The following is an 18,081-nucleotide window of genomic DNA, read 5'->3' on the forward strand; positions in this document are numbered from 1 at the left end:
GATAAATAGGCAAAGACTTTTCTCTGGGGTTGGGGAGTCCAGAACTAGAGGGCATAAGTTTAGGGTGAGAGGGAAAAGATATAAAAGAGACCTAAGGGGCAACTTTTTCACGCAGAGGGTGGTATGTGTGTGGAATGAGCTGCCAGAGGATGTGGTGGAGGCTGGTACAATTGCAACATTTAAGAGGTATTTGGATGGGTATATGAATAGGAAGGGTTTGGAGGGATATGGCAGGTTTGGCAGGTGGGACTAGATTGGGTTGGGATATCTGGTTGGCATGGACGAGTTGGACCGAAGGGTCTGTTTCCATGCTGTACATCTCTATGACTCTATAAGAGAATAAAGTCTCTAGGCATAAATATCTTGAACTAAAACTCTTGCAATCAATTGATTTCTTTAAACATTACTTGTGAAGCAGGTGGTTTTCTTGCAGTGATTGAATGGGAGTCTGGCTCCCTTTGTCCATTTCATTATTCAGACACTCGGAGTTGAAAACAGCTGGGAAGTATGGCTCCTATCAATTGCACAAGAGGAGTAGGGCTCAGCATTGGGGAAGGTACTGATTCAAAATCAATGCAGAAGGAGAATCTCGCACACAAGAGGTGGAAGTTTAACTGGTATTACAGGGATTGGGAGTGGTGGGAGGTGGAAGTCTCAAATGCATAGGTCACGAACTTGAAAATGATGCTGTCATTCTGATATTACCGGGTTGTGTTTCGAAATTGTGAAGCTCTTGGGTAAATGGTTTAAAGATTTAAAGAGTCAATTAGTTGTGAGTTAAATCCAGGATTCTAGCCGTATTTGGGAGTTCATAGGTTTTCAAAACTGTATGAAACTTATTTGGGTCAACAAGGTGAGTACAGGGGAAGTTCCTGGAATTCACTCCCTCAGGGCATTATGGGTCAACCTCTAGCAGGTGGACTGTAGTGGTTCAAGAAGGCAGTTCACCATCATCTTCTCAAAGGCAACTAGAGATGGGTAATGAGTTCTGGTGAGCCAGCGAGGCCCAGGGCCCACAAACGAATTTAAGAAGTGGTTATTAGGCTGAAAAGCCTCAAACATTGAGACTGCACAGCTACTGTGTTGCCTATGTGAAAGGTTTGTGCTCCAGAAGTGGTTGTGAGTGCGTAATTTCACTGCCTCACGAGCAATATCTGACCTTTTGGAGTTGGGTACACCTACCTTGGAGTTTACACACCTCGATCTGACTTTCACTGCAGTACGGGGAAAGCTTCTGCAATCTCCGTTTCTGGTGAGGAACAAAAGGATCAGCAACACCATCATCACCAGCTGCCAAAGCTGTCTCCCCTTTGCCCACAGGTCAGGGGAGATGGACACCAGGAAACAACTCTAAGGAGGTGATAGCTCACTGCAGGGACTTCCAAACAGAGAGGGTCAGCCCTCTCTATATCTCTGAGAACCGGTGCCTCACGAGGGTCAGGCTTGTGTGAGGGTGATGTTCCTGACGTCTACAGCCTTAGGGAATAAGACTTCCTTAACCGTGGACCGGATGGTCAAGCATTACCATTGAAGGACAGTGGAGAGGGCCCTGTTTCTCTCTCCTTGTGTATGAGAATTCAGAGTGTGGGGTTTGGAGTCTGTATGTGGATGGCTCTTACCTTTCCTGCCCATATCAGGTCATTGGTCACACTAATTCCAGGCTGGGCGAAGCACACTTGCTGCCCATTGCCTCAGCCTTGGTTGGAGAAGTTGGCCTCTTCCTCCCATCCACTGGGAACTGCACTTCCTTCTGAAGCTGCCTGGGGCCTCCTGGGAATAATGGGACGTCCAGGGCCTCTCCATTCCTGTGGTTACTAAAGCCTCTGGTAGCAATGTCAAGTTCAGGTTCTCCGGCCCCAGTTTAAATAGAAATCCAGGCCTTGTCAGAGTCTGAATCATCGCTCCCACACTCCGTGAGGGGTTGACAAAACTGGAGAGGGGATGTTAATGCCAATGCTGAGTTTATGAACCAATAGAAAACCTGCACAGTGAAAGACAGACCTGCTGCCAGCTTTCCCGAGCAAGTCTATTTTGGTAAAATGCCAGCTTGGCTCTATGAGGTGATGAACCTGTAATGAAATCGATGATATTGTCATCCTCCCCCATTGCCTGTTTTTTATTCTATACCAGGGATAGATTAGAAGGCCAGCAATTGTTGCCCCTCTATAATTGCTCTGGAGAAGATGGTGGTGAGCTACTTACTTGAACCATGTAGGGACATCCACAATGCAGTCAGGATTTTGACCCAGCGACTCTGAAGGAACGGCAATACATTTCCAAGTCAGGATGGTGATGATTTTGTAGAGGAACTTGCAGATGGTGCTGTTTCCATTGATCTACTGCCCTTGTCCTTTCTACGTGGTAGAGATCATGTGTTTGGAAGATGCTGTTGTGTTGCCTTGGTGTTGCAGTCGGTACACATTGCTACCACTGTGCATCGGTGTTGGAGGGAGTGGATGCTGAAGGTATTAGATGGAATGCCAACCACACTTGGTTTGAGATAGTGCAGAGATTCTTCAATATTACTGGTGCAGAGATTCTTTAATGTTACTGGTGCAGAGATTCTTCAGTATTGTTGGCGTGGCACTCAACCAGGAATGGGAGAATATCCCATCAGACCCCTGATTTGTGTAGATTCTTGTAGATTCACTGGATCTGTCTGTACATGCTGCTCCTTTTCCTTTGAGGATTTTTCCATGATGGAGCTGATTTCCTCACTTCCTTGGAACAGTAATTACCGCTTTTTATAAGTTTTGCATTATTTTTGGAAGATCAAAAACAACGATACTTTAAGCAGGTGGAAAGAGAGAGCAGGATTCAGAGTTTCGGGAGAGTGACCACATGGAGAGGTTGGAGAATGGCTCACGAGATCAACAAGATTACATCAAAAGAATCGAGCAATGAGCTTTCACAACCGACTGACTGTGAAATTGCAAGAGTCTCTGGAGATAGGTCAACGTTAAACAAACAGTGCAGTGCAGTTTCACAGCTGACCATGGGGGACTTCACATTACAGTAGCTAGGAGGGGTTAGTCATTTCAATGCCTAAGTGTTTGACTTTAAGACTTATAAAACTTGTAAATTTTAATCTGTTATTTTTGAAAATCTATAATAGCGAGTGGAGTGAGGTTTTTTTTAATGCTTTACTGAGATCTAACTCTTGATTACACCTTTAACATAAAAGATCAGTATTAAGTTATCCTTGGGAAGTGTTTTTGAGCGGTAAGGTTGCTAACCCTGAGGTTTTGAGAAAGTGTGTTCCGATTGTTGTTTGGGTATATTCTCTCAATTGTAGCTTGTTTAAGGTGCAGATATGGTTTTTGATAGAGTGATGTGATGGTCCTGTGGGATGTGGGCGATTAGGGAGAATTTCAACGTTCCTGGAGATTGTGTGTATTGGATTGGTTGAAGCGAGTTAGAGGCAGTGAAGAATTTACAGGTACTGGGGGTGTAATGGTTGGCAGTTTCAAGAAGGTAGGAAAACCATAGAAACTGTCAGGTAGATGGGTGACCTCGAGGAAAGGTAGGAGAGGGAGGCAGATCGTGAAGGAATCTCCTGTGGCTGTCCTCCTCGCAAACAAATATGCCCTCATGGAGGTACAGAACTGGCAACTTAATGTTCCAAGGTATAGATGCTATAAGAAGGATAGAAAAGGGGACAAGAGAGGTTGGGGGCATTTTTGGTTAATGATAACATTAGATTCCCCTACAGTGTGGAAACAGCCCTTCAGTCCAACAAGCCCACACCAACCCTCCAAAGAGTAACCCACCCAGACCCATTTCCCTCTCACTAATGCACCTTACACTATGGGCAATTTAGCATGGCCAGTTCACCTAACCTGCACATCTTTGGACTGTGGGAGGAAACCGGAGCACCCGGAGGACACCCACGCAGACACGGGGAGAATGTGAAAATTCCACACAGACAGTTGCCCGAGGCTGGAATCAAACCTGGGTCCCTGGAGCTGTAAGGCAGCAGTGCTAATCACTGAGCCACTGTGCTGCCTGTACTTCAGGAGGATGTTCCTGGGAGAACGTCCACTGAAGTTATATGGGTGGAACTGAGAAATAAGAAAGGAATGATCACCTTATTTGGATTGCACTAACGGCCTCCCAGTAATCAGCGGGAAATTGAGAAGCAAATATGTAAGGAGATCGCAGACATTTGTAAGAATAATAGAATTGTAATGGCAGGGGATTTAAAATTTCCAAACATAGACTGGGACTGCCATGGCGTTAAGGGCTTGGATGGAGAGGAATTTGTTAAGTGTGTACAAGAAAAGTTTCTTATTCAGTTTGTGATGTACCTACTAGAGGAAGAGCAATACTTGACCTACTCTTTGGAAATAAGGCTGGGCAAGTGACTGACCTGTCAGTGGGGAGCACCTTGGGGCCAGTGATCATAGTACTATTAAAATAAAGTTAAAAGTCACACAACACCAGGTTATAGTCCAATAGGTTTATTTGGAAGTACAAGCTTTCAAAGCGCTGCTCCTTTGTCAGGTAGCTAGTGGGGCAGGATCATAGGACACAGAATTTATAATAAAAGATCAGTGTCAAACAATGATGCGATATATTGAACAAATCTAGATTGCTGTTAAATCTTTCACCTTTTGGAATGGGTTGCAGGTTTCAATTCATTAATATGTAAATCTCAGAACTTCTTTCAAGTTTTAAAATAGTTATGGAAAAGGATAGAGCTGATCTAAAAGTTAAAGTTCTAAATGGGAGTAAGGCCAATTTTGACGGTATTAGATAGGAGTATAAGACAAAAGTTGTTGGGAGAGGCTATTCATAAGCTGTTGTAAAGGGACAGTTGGAAAGTGGGAGGCCTTTAAAAGTGAGATAACATGAGTTCAGAGACAGTTTGTTCCTTTAAGTGTGAAGATCAAGACGTATTGGTGTAGGAATGCTAGGTGACATGAGAAATTGAAGCTCTGGTCAAGAAAAAGAAGGAGGCACATGTGAGGTATAGACAGCTGGGATCGAGTGAATCCCAAGAGGACTATAAGGGCAGTAGGAGTACACTTAAGAGGGAAATCAGGAGGGCAAAAAATGGGTCATGAGATATCTTTGGCAAATAGGGTTAAGGAGAATCTGAAGACATTCTACAAATACATTAAGTTGAAAAAATACCTAGGCAGAGAATAGATCAACAAGGCAGTCTACGTGTGGAACCACAGGAGATGGGTGAGGTACTAAAGGAATATTTCACTTCAGTATTTACTGTGGAGAAGGATATGGAAGCTAGAGAACTTGGGGCAATAAATAGAGATCTGTTGAAAAGTATCCATATTACAGAAGAAGGAGTCCTGGAAGTCTTCAAACACATAAAGGTGGATAAATCCCCAGGACCTGATCAGGTGTATCCTAGAACTCCACGAGAAGCTAGAGAAGTGATTGCTGGGCTCCTTGCTGAAATATCTGTATCATCAACAGTCACAGGTAAGATGCCGGAAGTCTGGAGGTTGGCTAATATGGTGCCACTAAAGGCGGAAAGGAAAAGCCAAGGGAACTATAGACTGGTGAGCTTGATGTTGGTGGTAGGCAAGTTGTTGAAGGGGATTCTGAGGGACAGGATTTACATGCATTTGGAAGGGCAAGGACTAATTAGGGCTAGTCAATATGGCTTTGAGCACAGGAAATCATATCTCATGAACTTGACAATAATTTGAAGAAATAATGAAGAGGATCGATGAGAGCAGAGCGATGGATGTTGTCTATATGGACTTCAGTAAGGTGTTCGACAAGCTATGGGAGACTGGTTAGTAATGTTAGATCACCTGGCATACAGGGGGAGCTAGCCAATTGGATACAAATTGGCTTGAAGGTGGAAGACACAGGGTGATGGTATAGGGTTGTTTATCGGACTGGAAGCCTGTGACCAGTCGTGTGCCACAAGGATCGATGCTGAGTCTGCTGCTTTTCGTCATTTAGGCTAGGCTAGATTCCCTGCAGCGTGGAAACAGGCCCTTCGGCCCAACCAGTCCATACCAACCCTCCGAAGAGTAACCCACTCAGACCCATCTCCTTCTAACTAATGTACCTAACACTATGGGCAATTTAGCATGGCCAATTCACCTGACCCACACATCTTTGTGACTGAGGGAGGAAAACCCACGCAGACACAGGAAGAATGATTAAACTCCACAGAAACAGTCACCCAAGGCTGGAATCAAACCTGGGACCCTGGTGCTCTGAGGCAACAGTGCTAACCACTGAGCCACCAATGATTTGGATATGAACATAGGAGGTATGGTTAGTAAGTTTGCAGATGACACCAAAATTGGAAGCATAGTGGACAATGAAGAAGGTTGCATTGCGTTACAACGGGATCGTGATCAGATGGGCCAATGGGCTGAGGAGTGGCAGATGGAGTTTAATTTATATAAATGTGAGGTGCTGTATTTTGGGAAGCAAATCTTAGCAGGACTTATACACTTCATGGTAAGGTCCTGGGGAGTGTTGCTGAACAAAGTGATCTGGGAGTGCAGGTTCATAATTTCTTAGAAAGTGGAATTGCAGGTACACAGGGTGATGAAGAAGGCATTTGACACTCTTGCCTTCATTGGTTAGTGCATTGATTATAGGAGTTAGGAGGTCATGTTGTGGCTGTACAGGACTTTGATTAGGCCACTTTTGGAATACTGCATTCAATTCTGGTCTCCCTGCTGTAAGAAATATCTTGTTACGGTTGAAAGGGTTGAGAAAGGAATTGCAAGACTGTTGCTAGGATTTGAGCGTTTGAGCTGAATAGGCTGGGGCATTTGTCCCTGGAGCGTCGGAGTCTGAAAAGTGCCCTTATAGAGGTTTATAAAATTATGAGGGGCATAGATAGGGTAAATAGACAAGATCTTTTTCCCTGAGTGTGGAAGTCCAAAACTAGAGGGCATAGCTTTAAGGTGAGAAGGGAAAGATTTGAAAGGGACATGAGGGGCAACATTTTCGAGCAGTGGGTCGGTGGGTGCGTGTATGGAATGAGCTACCTGAGGAAATGGTGGAAGCTGGTACAATTACACTATTTAAACAGCATCTGAATGGGTACATGAAATGGGTTTAGATGGATTTGGGCCAAATGCAGGCAATTGGGACTGGATTAATTTAGGATATCTGGTTGTCGTGGACGAGTTGGACTGAAGGGTCTGTTTTCGCGCTGTACAGCTCTATGCTTAGATTAGGTCATAAAAACCAAGAACATGGTTTTCCCAGATTGTTACAAACACAACGGACTGTTGGAATGCATATCGCGATGAGTACCATGGACAGTGTTCATCTTGCTATCTTAATTTGTGGATCAGATACAAGGCACAACAAACATTTGATCCTAGAACCTTAGGAAATGACTTCTGAGGAAAGATTGACTGTTTTGAGTATTTTCTCTCTTGCAAAACGAGACAAGATAAGATAGAAGTGATTAAAATTATGAAAGGTTTGAATGAATCACATCCAAGTGAGCTTGTTTGCCACATGCAATATTTAGCAACACAGTTACAAATGAAGGACAACAGTATTAGTGGGAACTACAGGAAGAATGTTTTTTATTCTTTCGCTGGCAAGATCATAATTTGTTGCCCATTCCTAATTGCCCTTGAAATGCCACTTCAGAGGGTAGTTATGAGTCAATCCTAAATTGCTATGAGTCTGGAGTCACATGTCAGGAGTTGGTACAGCAGATGTCCCTCCCCAAAGACATTTGTGAACTGGACAAATTTTTAACAACAATTTTACTGCCTTCATTACTCAAGACTAGCTTTCAAATTCAGACTTATTTATTCCTGGAATTTAAATTCCACTAACTGCTGTGATGGGATTTGAACCCCCATTCCCAAGAACATTAGCCTGGGTCTCAGGATTGCTAATCCATCGACAATGCCACTGAGGCACAATCTCCCCTGTTAATGCCCCCTTGCCTTACAGTAAGGTTAATGAACATGAAGAACAATGCACCTGCACAGAGGATGGAACAAGAAACAAGAGCTAGTAATGTGCTTGGAGAAGATAACCTGACTCGTTCTTTTTTAATAAATGAGTTTCAGGGTCATTAAGAATGCACAAAGGGTGAGATGAGCTGAAAGTCTTCCAGAGAAGTCGATGGATGGGTATTGTCTTTGTGTTGGAGGCATGCTTATTAAGAAAGTTTCACTTCTGTTTATGATGCAAATTTAAATAACCCTGGTGAATAGATCCACCACAACAGATGGCATTACTGATAATGGATAGACTAGGGATCAATATAGGGATAGATACATTACAGCTAAATAGATACACACTTGACAGAGATAAGCAATTTTTGTCACTTAACAAATTCCAAATTAAATCTGGTAAATAAAGTTAATATTTAATTAAAGAGACAAAGCATTACATTTTATCTAATGACCAAACTCAATCTATTATTGGTATCATACATTGTTGACAGAGAGAATATAAGGGGTCATATAAGGGAATACAAGTTTCAGGTGGTTAATATATAGAATAATGTATATCCAGAAATGAGTTACAGGCTGGAATCTAATCAAGGGATTCAGATAATTTATAGAGAGAATAATAGATACCAGGAGCTTTTTATAGACTGAAATCTAATTCAGGGATTCAGATGGTTTATATAGAGAATAATGGATACCCAGAAAAGTTATGAACTGGAATCTAATTGAGAAATTCAGATAGATTATATAGAGAATAATGGATACCCAGAAAAGTTATGAACTGGAATCTAATTGAGAAATTCAGATAGATTATATAGAGAATAATGGACACTGGGAGCTTTTTACAGTTTGAAATCTAATTGAAAAATTCAGATGATTTAGATGGAGAACAGTGGATACCCAGAAATACGTTCCAGACTGGAATCTACTTGAGGGGCTCGGATGGCTTATACATAGAATAATGGATAATTGGGAATGAGTTATAGACTGGAATCAAATTGAGGGATTCAGATGGTTTATATCTGTGATCTCCAACATGTGGATCGTGATTCTGTAGTTGATCACAGAGACTGACAATTGATCTCACTGTCTGTCTTCGTTCACTCGCCATGCGCACGCTTGTCATCAGACCCCTATTTCCATGCATTCTCTTACAGGCTTTGGCACCATGTTTCAGTTTGGTCCAGATGGACTGTCACGGTCACCTAAAATACGTTGTATGGTGGCAATGCAAACAAGTGAATAAGCAATAACCTAGGGACTGATGTGTGAAGCCCATATATATCACTATACCAGAAACATTGTGTCCATACAGGCTCTCTGCAGGGCAGTCCCATTCTTCTACCCAATCTCTGTGGACATGCAGTAATTTTTCCTTTGGCTGGGCTGCTTACATAATAAGTCAGTGCGGGATGAATAAAACGCACTGTGAATGCTGCCCTGTCTCACAGCTGATATCTGAGCAATGCAAGTTGACTGGGCTCCTCAGAGACAAATCATGACCTCAGGAGTGACCTTCCATGCCTGCACCCTTGAAAGCAGCGGATGTTCTAGAGGCATAGATTCAGAGTGACATCATGCACTTCCAAATGAAGCAAAAACTATGAGAGAACTTGGCCCATCTAAAAAGAAAGTTTAATATAAAATGGCTAAATGCATTCTTGTTTACAACTGCAAATGATAAGAGCATTTGCCGTGTATGTCACCAAAGTAAAAAGAGGAATTATTACAATGCCACACAACAATGCTCAGTCACTTTGAGAATAGTTTTCCCTTGAACAGCATGCTTCAGACAAAATGTTGATGAGCTGGAGGCTGATTTGAAAACAGATTTTTGTTTTGAAAATGAACAGTGAAAGGTAAGGACTGCACTTAAACATCATTTCACACTTGCCATCTTCTAACCAAACACAAATCATTCACAGATGGCCAAATAATTGAAGAAGCAATACCTATGGCTGCTAACCCTTTATTCTAAAGACTTTAAGAACAAAAAAAGAAATAACAACAGCAATCCAGTACTTGGTACTTCCAGAGAAGCAAAACTGAGTAGAATCCTTCAGCAACTACAGCAGGTCCTGAAGGATTGTGAATGCTTCTTACTGCAGCTCAACGAATCCATCATCATGACCAACACAGCCCAGCTAATTGTTTTTGTGCACATGGTTTTCAAAGACATACAGCTAAACAGGATCTTCTCACCCTTTTCTCCCTTAAAGAGGGAACAAGAGTTGAGGATATCTACAGCAAATTCAAAAGGTTTATGCTTGAGATAAACATTCCATTTAAGAAAGTGGCTTTCATCACAACTGATGGTACATCAGCCATGCTTGGTGCAAACGCCGGTTTTGTTGCGTTTTGCAGAAGTAAGCCTGATTTCCCGTTTTGTTAGTTACCACTTTATATTCCACCAGCAAGAAAAGGTATGGAATTTTCTCATGTAATACAAGTTATTGTTCACTGGATACTTGCAAGAGCCCTTCAAGTACTGTTGATCCGGACTGGATTATCTTGACATTGCCTGTGCTGAACTAATCCTCCATGCTGAAGTGAGTTTTTAAGTTGAAAGAAGGTCCTGCATAGATTTTTAGATCTGATACCGAAATTGTCACTTTTCTTAGATTAAGAAGTGAAATGTGCAGTGAGCTGTTAGGCGATGTGTGGTTGCCTGACTTTAGCTTCTTTACAGATATAATGTCAAAACCAAACGAGCTGAATTGTGAACTGCAGGGAAAGGACAGAGATTTAGTTCATATGATCAGTGCTGGCTAGGCACTCAAATTGAAACTGGGTCTATAGTTCTCCCAATTAAAAAATGTAAAAAGTATTATAATATAATTTAATAGAAATATAATGAGAGATGTGCAGGTTAGGCAGATTGGTCATACTAAATTGCCAATAGTGTCTAGGGATGTGTAGGCTCGTTGGATTAACACAAGGAATGCAGGGTTAGAGGGATAGGGTGGGGGTGGGGGGATGGACAGGTGCGTGACTGGGTGGGATGCTCTTCAGAGGGTGGTGTGAACTCAATGGGCTGAATGGCCTGATTCCACACTGTAAGGATTCTACGATTCTATGATTTTATAATGTTACAACTCTTTCTGAATCTGGAGAAAACGCTAGGGAAAAAAAAAATCAAAAACAAAGAAAAATAGTTCCACCCAGAAATCTGTGCACACTTGAAGAAGTTAACTGAGGAATTCAACAAATGATTTCAGGATTTAGATGTGATCGAAAAATATCATCAAGTCTATCGCAAATCCGTCAGGTGTTTGCTTTACAAAACAGTGGAGTTAAAATGGAGATAAGTACAATGCAGAATGATATTGAGATGGAAATCTGAACAACAGACACAAATTTTTGGAACTGTAAACAGAAAAATGTCTAGATTAGTGTGGTGCTGGAAAAGCACAGCAAGTCAGGCAGCATCCAAGGAGCAGGAAAATCGACGTTTCAGGCAAAAGCCCTTCATCTAATCTAGACTCTGATTTCCAGCATCTGCAGTCCTCCTTTTTTCCTAACTGAAAAAAGTACCCACTTTGTATTTAAAGTGAAAGCTTACCTTGACCGCACATATCTCTGAGACAGTGTTCATCCAAATAAAGATATTCAAATCCAAGTCTCACACCCTTCTCATAGACTGCTATTTGAGTGGTCTGTATAATACCTAGCAGTCTCAAACTACAAACCAGACTTCATTGGCACTGGCAGATAATGTGCAGACAAAATTATAGCACTGACACTTGGTGAGTAGAAGACAAAGCGAATAAATGTACATACTTGGTTTGAGATTTATTTGGCATTGCTAAGAAACTTTGTTTTTTTTATTTTCTTTAGGGTAGATTCTGGATTTCATTTCAAGTCCAACTCCCACCATGGTGTTAGAGGCAAGGTGCTAGCATGGATAGAAGCTTGGCTGACTGGCAGAAAGCAGACAGTGGGGGATAAAAGGGACCTTCTCAGGATGGCAGCTGGTGACAAGTGGTGTTCCGCAAGGATCAGTGTTGGGACCACAACTTCTTACTTTATACGTTAACAATCTGATGAAGGAACTGAGGTGTTCTGGCTAAGTTTGCAGACAATACAAAGATAGGCAGAGGGACAGGTAGCATTGAGGAGGCAGGGAGGCTGCAGAGGGATTTGGACAGGTTAGGAGAGTGGGCAAAGAAGTGGCAGATGGAGTACAACGTGGGAAAGTGTGAGGTCATGGTTGGAAGAATAGAGGCATGGACTATTGTCTAAATGGGGAGAAAATGCAGAATTCTGAAGTGCAAAGAGACTTGAGAGTTATAGTCCAGGATTATCTCAAGGTAAACTTGCAGGTTGAGAAAGTAGTTAGGAAGGCAAATGTAATGATGGTATTTATTTTGAGAGGACTTGAATATAAAAGCAGGGATGTACTCCTGGGGGTCTAATCTGCTCTGGTCAGACCACATTTCGAGTATTGTGTGCAGTTTTGGGCCCGATATCTCAGGAAGGATGTACTGGTCCTGGAGCGTGTTCAGAGGAGGTTCATGAGAATGGTCCCAAGAATGAAAAGCTTAACATGTGAGGGATGCTTGAGGACTCTGGGTTCATACTCAATGGAGTTTAGAAGGATGAAGGGCGATCTAACTGAAACTTACAGGACACTGTAAGGCCTGGACTGAGTAGATGGTGGGAAGATGTTTCCATTGGTAGGAGAGACTAGGCCCTGAGGGCACAGCCTTAGAGTAAAGGGAACACCTTAGAACAGAGATAAGGAGAAACTTCTTCAGCCAGAGAGTGATCAACCTATGGAATTCACTGCCACAGAAGGCTGTGGAGGCCAGGTCTTTGAGTGTATTTAAGATTAAGATAGATAGGTTCTTGATTGTTAATGGGAATAAGGGTTATGGGGAGAAGACGGGAGAAACATATCAGCCATGATTGGATGGAGGAGCAGACTCAATGGGCTGAATGGCCTAACTTCTGCTCCTATGTCTTATGACTTTATGGTCTTATGATCTAACAACACTCAAGAAGCTTGACACCATTCAGGACAAAGCAACTCCGTTTGATTCGTTCCACATCCACAAGCAACCACTCCCTCTACCACTGACGCTCAGCAGCAGCAGTGTGTACTATCTACAAGATGCACTGCAGAAATTCACCAAAGATCCTGAGACAACACCTTCCAAATCCATGACCGCTTCCATCTAGAAGGAGAAAAGCAGCAGATACATGGGACAACCATCACTTGCAAGTTACCCTTCAAATTTCACACCATCTTGACTTGGAAATATATCACCATTCCCTCAGTGTCACTGGGTCAAAATCCTGGAATTCTCTTCCTCATGGCATTCTGATTCTATCTACAGCATATAGACAGCTCACCACTGCCTTCTCAAGGGCAACTAGGGATGTGCCTAAATGTTAGCCCAGCTAGCGACATCCTCATTCCAAGAGTGAATAAAACTTTATTCTAGAATACAGGATACCCAGAGACTAAAGGAAGCAAGGGAGAACTTTCACTTATATAGTGCAATGGATATCCCCAGAATGCTCCAAGTAGCTTCATAGATAATAAAGTCACCTTAAAGCAGAATCAGTTTAAGTCAGGCCGATCCCATAGAGGGGTGTGAGATAGACGACCTTTACTTTGTTGTTGGTTTGGTTGTGACCAGGGTACCAGCAGAACTCTCGCCTCTTTGAAAATGTGACCGCTGTGTCTTCCTGAACAAGGAGACAAGACTTTAGCTGAACCCCTGATCTGAAATTGAGCAGGGCAGTTCTGCCTCTGTCCAATACTGAAAGGTTGCTGTGGTTCAGTTGGTAGAACTCTTGGCATTGGGTCAACATGTTTCAGAGGGAAATCCCCAAAAATGGCTTGTGCTGATGCTCCAGTGCAGTACTGGGGGAAGACAGCACTGTCAGAGTTGCCACTTCTTGGCTGAGATTTTAAAGTCCCTTTACACAAATATGGAAGATTCCAAGGCAGTATTTCGAAGAGAAGCATCGGAAAATTACTTATGTCCTCAATGAACATCAGTGCGCAAACAGGTTGGTCCTTTCATAATCGCATTGCTGTCCATGGGAGCTTGGCTTTTATTTCATATTCTCTGACAGTGATTGGGCTGAGTGGAGACAACTTCTGGAGGCAGGGTTTGGGGAGACGATGACTGAAGAACATGGATGTAGAGGGCATTGGAAAATTTAGAGCACGCTTATCAGAACATCCCCCCACTCCTCACCAAATGTGTTCTTGTCACCTTGTACATTTCCTGGTGGGGGGCTTCAGTGGAATGCTGGCTATTAATCCAGCTGTGGCGTATTTGGAGAAGTGCACATGTAGCCTGTAAGCTGCAGCAGTGTTGTGACCTCTGATGCAGTTGTATTCTGTATAGAGGCAGAGCTTGTTAAAATCATTGCGTGGAACAAGCAGGGAGCAAATGAAGGAGCTAACTGGGCAGATATACACCAGATTTCGGAAGGAATTGGAATCTTGTCAGAGGTTTATGGGATTCCATCTTTGTCAGCAGCACCTCAGAGGACCTGAGGGTGCAGAAGGTACTTGGAACCTCACGAGACCCATGTGTGATATTCACTTTGAAGGACCAAACCAGCAATGCTGAGGGCATCCGCCTGCAAATGCATGTGATCCACATGCAGATGGAACCACTGGGTCTGAGAGGATCAGCTGCAGATCCCAGCATCCGCCTAGTGCTTCCACCTTGTGCTGCACTCCCTTCCTCATTCAGCCCTGGATCACAGTGTCTTCAGGCTGGCTCTGCTGGTCACCCTTCACTCTGTCAGGCACTCCATCTGAGCCACCCGCATACCTGGGGTTTCCCACCCACACCCTCCCATAGGATGGTGAATGCGAAGGTGGCTGACTAATTGTTCTGTAAGGTGAAGCCAGCGGGCACCATGTGGTGGTGAAATGAAGGCTGGAGAGGGAGTCACAACCAAGAGGTAGTCCACCTCTCGATTACCTTAATCTAAAACGTAGGAAGCCACCTGTAACAAAACAAACCAAACAATCAAAAGAACAAAACTACAAAGGAAACTTATCGCAATGAAATCAAAACATCGTTATTGCAGGCAATGGTGCTGCCAAGCCCATGGTGCCTGCCGGTCATAAAGACCTCCACTGTGCAGGTGGATACTCCATACTCCCTTTCAATGGAGACCTGAGCACGGACATAATCATGTGGTAGGGGCAGACAATCAGACACAACGAACCCCGCCACCAAGATTATTTTCTGAACTGGGACAGTCCAGTCCTGCATTTCAAAAAGAGCTTAATTGGCTGCACAACTGTTTGGGACTCTTGAGAGTTCTAAAACCAATGATATGCAATGAGTCTTAAAGATTGAATGGTTTTATTGCAGCTTGTACCTTAAACTTTTTTGATTACAGGAATACTGCTATCACCAAGCTAAATTGGCATTTCAGGCCATTAATGCAATTGGGTTTAAATGTGAGTGAGTAACACCCTCACCATCATTTAAATGTGATGAGATAATTCCCTGATGGAGATAGCTGGTCATGCTGAATTAACAGTTCCAGTCATGATACCACTATTGCAGTAAAAAGCTGACACACACCTGAAGCCTTCGCTACAGACACTGTTGCAGACTATTCAACCAAAGGACACAATGAAGTTGATTCAGTGCTTCACCCAACATTGATGCCTACACATATTTCAGGAAGACTCGCTGGCTAATGCTCGGAGTTATAATTCCCACCTCTGACCCTAGCCATGGCAGAAGTCATTCCTGCTCCATTCTCAATTGAGCTGAAGTTTCGGGTTGGTAAAGTTTCTTGGATATAACTGGTTAATTGTAAGTGCACTTCCTGAATCTACTGCTAATAAATGATCATGATTTCTCTCATCTTTAATGCTCCCCTTACACCTATATCACCTGGCAGTCTGTGATTAGCAGACAGATGTGTAATTTTGTACTTAGACTTTGAGGCATTTGCTGATCACCTTATTTTCCCATCCAAGACATAATGGCAGTTCACATTGCCTTTATGTTTAATCTGGTACAGATTTCTTTTGAATCTTGTTAATACATCACCTTTGCAAAGCAGGTTAACAGGAAGAGGGGTGGCACAGGCAAGAGAATAGATATGTCTCTGGAGTTTGTCTACCTCGCGTCCTTGGGCTCGGATGGTATAATTGATTTTCCTCTGAGATCCACAGGAGTCCGAGTGTCCTCATGCATGAAATCCTGAAAGGTTAGTTTTCAGGTACAGCAAGTAATTAGGAAAGCTAATAGAACGTTATCAGTTATCATGAGGAGAACTGAATACAGAAGTAGGGAGGTTGTGTCTCAGTTAGACAAGGGTGAGACTGTATGTACAATATTCAGGTTTCTATTTAATGAAGGATGAAAATGCATTGGAGGCAGTTCACAGTTCAGAGCTGGAGTCATATCTGGAATGAGTGTTGGGAATTGTCTTATGAGGCAAGTTTATCTAGGTTAGTCTTGTATTCATTGGAATTTAAAGAATGTGAAGTGACTTGTTTGAAATGTATCAAATCCTAAGGGACTTTGCCAGAGAGAGCTTACCCCAGGTCCAAACTTCCAGCTCAGCACCGTCCCCATGACTTGTCCTACCTGCCAATCCCACTTCCCACCTATCCACTCCACCCTCCCCTCTGACCTATCACCTCCATCCCCACCCCCATTCACCCATTGTACTCTTTGTTACCTTCCCCCACCCTCCCCGCTGACCTTTCACCTCCATCCCCACCCCCATTCACCCATTGTACTCTTTGCTACCTTCCCCCACCCTCCCCTCTGACCTATCACCTCCATCCCCACCCCCCATTCACCCATTGTACTCTTTGCTACCTTCCCCCACCCTCCCCTCTGACCTATCACCTCCATCCCCACCCCCCATTCACCCATTGTACTCTTTGCTACCTTCTCCCTAGCCCCATTCCCCCCACCCCTCCACTCCCATTTATCTTTCCACCCTGGAGGCTCCCTGCCTCTATTCCTATTACAGGGCTTTTGCCCGAAACGTCGATTTTCCTGCTCCTTGGATGCTGCCTGACCTGCTGTGCTTTTGCAGCACCACTCTGACCTAAACATTACCAATACACCACCACCTTCCCCGAGTAAGTAGTGCTGTCACTTCTGAGTCACAAGGTTGTGAGATTAAGTTCCACTTCAGAGAATTGAGTAGAAACATTAAACCGAGGTCCTGTTTGTCCCTTCAAGTGAGTCACGGAGTGATAGAGTTGTATAGCATGCAAACTGACCGCTTGGACTAATTCATCCACGCCAACCAGATATCCTGAATTAACCTAATCCCATTTGCCATTATTTGGTCCATATCCCTTCATTGCTCAATTTCAAAGAATCTCAGGGTATGTTTCCCTGGTGTTTTGAACAACATCTGAAGCAGCTGATTGAGAGGTTATTTCAGAGCGGTTTGAATGAGCTTGCTGTGTGCAAATTGGTTGCTGCCTTTCTCACAAAATATTGTATTGTACCCTTCAAAAAATATATTTCCTGGCTATAAAAGGCTTTGGAAATCCTGAAAGGTTGGCTTAGGCCCATTGGCTTGGCAGGTGGCTTGTAGTGCAGCGTGATACCAACAGTGCAAGTTCAATTCCTACACCAGCTGGAGTTACCATGAAGGTCCTGTCTTCTCAGTCTGGCCTAAGGCATGGTGGACCTCAGGATAAGCTGCCTACCAGTTGTAATGGGAGAGCAATATAAGACTATGTTAACTCACCTCTTACCTTTAATGTGAAACGTGCCATATAATTACAGATCCTTCTCTTGCTATCAAGAACTGAGTCCCTACAACGAGCAAAGATTTTTTTGTATAGAAGATTCATAAAAATGAATAGCAATTCATCAAAACTATAGAAAGTGGAAGGGGCAACACAGTTCCCTCAGTAGTCACTTTGAGAGGTTGGATGCTCCAATACAGCTATTGTTTCCCAATTGCTAACTTTAGCCCAGCCTGCATGTTATAATTGGTTACTCATTCCTTTAGTTTATGTTTTGTGAAGGGATTTATCCATTCCATTACTTGGTACACTCCACTCCAGGTGTGCGGAGACGGACTGAGTTAGCAGAACCTGGATTGAGGAAGTTGATGTGGACAGCATTTCCAATCTATTTGAAATGGAAGCATACCCCTCATTCACTAAAGTTGCATCCAATGTTGG

General features: G+C 43.2%; 1 protein-coding gene across 2 annotated transcripts in view; it reads left to right on the top strand.

The window, feature by feature from the left end:
• The window catches only part of vsx2 (visual system homeobox 2), an 83,424-nt gene that overhangs the window by 31,009 nt on the left and 34,334 nt on the right, over window positions 1-18,081 (top strand). The window lies entirely within an intron of this gene.

Source organism: Chiloscyllium punctatum, chromosome 4 (genome assembly GCF_047496795.1).
Source record: "Chiloscyllium punctatum isolate Juve2018m chromosome 4, sChiPun1.3, whole genome shotgun sequence".
NCBI classification, from domain to species: domain Eukaryota; kingdom Metazoa; phylum Chordata; class Chondrichthyes; order Orectolobiformes; family Hemiscylliidae; genus Chiloscyllium; species Chiloscyllium punctatum.